Below are 2,818 nucleotides of genomic sequence, written 5' to 3'. Positions count from 1 at the left end.
CTATGATTCTTGCAATGGGAGAAGTGCTTGGTTTTGGGTTCATACCGTGCGGTGACCTCACCCAGAGACAGAAGGGGTAACGAGGCACGCATCATGTTGTTGCCATCAAGGGTAAAAAGATGGGGTTTTCATCATTGGTTTGAGATTATCCCTTTACATCATGTCATCTTGCTTAAAGCGTTACTTTGTTCTTCATGAACTGAATACACTAGATGCATGCTGGATAGCGGTCTATGTGTGGAGTAATAGTAGTAGATGCAGAAAGTATCGGTCTACTTGTCTCGGACGTGATGCCTATATGTATGATCATTGCCTTAGATATCGTCATGACTTTGCATGGTTCTATTAGTTGCTCGGCACTAATTTGTTTACCCACCGTAACACTTGCTATTTTGAGAGAAGCCTCTAGTGAACACTATGGCCCCAGGGTCTACTCCACACCATATTTTCAGCCTTACAATTTTTACTTCGTTGCACTTTCCGCCTTCAGATCTCACTTTGCAAACAATCTTGAAGGGATTGATAACCCCTTTGAAGCGTTGGGTGCAAGCTTGTTTCTGTTTGCGCAGGTACTCTGGACTTGACGAGACCCTCCTTGTGGATCGTTACCTTGGTTCTCAAACTGAGGGAAATACTTACTGCTCCTGTGTTGCATCACCCTTTCCTCTTCAAGGGAAAAACCAATGCAAGCCCAGCCTCTGTCAACGTGTCAATTTCTGGCGCTGTTGTGTGTGGGATAGCAATGACGTGTCAAACATCCTTCCATCCAACCCATCGGCTCACCAAACCCTAGGCTTCGCTCCTCACGTACCAACACCACCTCCTTTGCTTTGTCTTCCTCCTCCCCCCGAATCCCAGATCCACCAAACCAGCTGGCGGCGGCCACCCCTCCCCTACCCCCACCGATGACCTACCGGCCTCCGACCTCTGCCCCACTCCCGGCACACCCAACCCTCTCCTCTCCCCAGCCGCCGAGTCCAACCTCCACATCTCTCACCCGCACCCGAAACCCTAGTTCGTGCACATGGCGACGAGGCCCGCCCGCCGCCGCCGCCGACGAGGAGGAGGAGCGAGATGCCCGACCTGCTGTGCGACGGGGACGTGGTGTGCATGGTGTGCCACACGGTGGCGCCGCCGGAGGTGGAGCTGCTGCGGTGCGCGATGCCGTGGCACTTCCCGTGCCTCTCGAAGCCCCCGATGTGGCCGGCTGGGCCTGCCCCAACTGCCGCGGCGAGGGCGCGTCCCACTCGTCCGCCCTGACGCCTGCCCCCGCAGCGGCCCCTGGGGGCGCCGGCGGCGGGAGCGGCCTCCTGGCCGCCATCCGTGAGATCGAGGCCGACGCCACCCTCTCCGAGGAGGACAAGGCGCGGCGCCACCAAGAGCTGCTCGACGGGAAGAGCGCCGCCGCCGGCGGTGGGGACGACGACGAGGAACAGGACGAAGACGATGAGGACAACGCGCTCGAGATCGGCGGCAAGAACTTCAGCTGCGTCTTCTGCATGAAGCTCCGCAAGCGCCCCATCACCGTGAGCACTACTCAATCCCCCCATCCCCTCCGGTGTTCTCCGCCAACAATTTTGATCAAATTAATAAATGCCCATGACTAAATCCATCCTCGCTCTGCTGCTGCTAGTATAATCACAGGTTTGCGCAGGTTGAATCCTGCATCATGTGGTTGGTATTGCTGGCCAGTCCGAACATGGTGCTCAGTCAGTAGCGCTCTCAGGTGGTTACATAGACGATGAGGACCATGGGGAGTGGTTCCTATATACTGGAAGGTATGATGCTGCATACTTGGAAGTTTCCTGTATATCCACTTGCTATCTTTGTACAATTGTGTCTGATCCTACATATGAGCACTTACTCATATAAGTAATTTGTACTGGCAGTGAAGGAAGAGATCTAAGTGGGAACAAGTGAACAAACAAGGAGCAATCTTCTGATCAGAAATTCGGTAAGATAAATGTTGCTCTGCGTCTTAGTTGCCAGAAGGGCTACCCTCTCAAGGTCGTGCGGTATGTTTTTTTATACCATAAAATTTCCTGAAAGCATTTAATAAGTACAATATTTAGTTGATATGATGTTGTTTGCTTGACAGTGTTAATGCTGTTTATTATTGCCTCACCTTGATTTGTTTTTCATTGTTACATGTTGCTGCATATATGGAGACCACACACTGTTCTGCTGATATTTGTTATTTATGTCATCTTGTTCGTGAACTTATGCTTGACCACACTTATCTTAAAAAGGTCTCACAAGGAGAAGCGTTCATCATATGCTCTTGAATCTGGTGTGCTGTATGATGGGGTTTACAGGATTGAGAAATGCTGGAGGAAGATTGGTGTTCAGGTAATTTTACTTCCTGTACAGAGGTTCCGCATTGCCGATACCCATTGGTTTCAGTTTTTTCAGATGCGCTCCAAAGACGGTCAATTGCCTCCTTTGTTTTTCTTCTGTAGCTTTAATGTATTTTGTAGTGCATAACTATTGTAGTTCATTTTATTTTGATTTGCGTGCTCTGTGCTAGCCTGTGCTCAGATAGGATCCTCGCCTGCCCTGAGCGAATCCCCTGATAATGAGACGCGTCCACTAGTAATGATAATGATCTACCTTCACGCATGAATCCTAGCTCTAGAACAGCTGTGATCTATTTGTTGTTATTTTCACATGATCATTTTTCTCTGATGATGGCTTGTGTGTTCGGTGCTTGTCTGTAGTTAGATAGGAGTAAAGGGTCACAAGCTTGTCTGTTTGTAGGCTTAATCACCTATGAACTTTTATAACAACATGAATGGTGTTAACTTGGGAGCATTGTTCA

The 2,818-nt window shown here is 49.8% G+C and overlaps 1 pseudogene; it reads left to right on the top strand.

Moving 5' to 3' along the window:
• The first annotated feature begins 1,074 nt into the window (after nt 1-1,074).
• On the top strand, nt 1,075-2,573 carry LOC123408526 (annotated as a pseudogene).
• The last annotated feature ends 245 nt before the right edge of the window (nt 2,574-2,818 follow it).

The sequence above is a fragment of the Hordeum vulgare genome, chromosome 7H (genome assembly GCF_904849725.1).
Source record: "Hordeum vulgare subsp. vulgare chromosome 7H, MorexV3_pseudomolecules_assembly, whole genome shotgun sequence".
Classification (NCBI taxonomy): domain Eukaryota; kingdom Viridiplantae; phylum Streptophyta; class Magnoliopsida; order Poales; family Poaceae; genus Hordeum; species Hordeum vulgare.
This window is presented reverse-complemented; position numbering and strand designations above follow the sequence as displayed.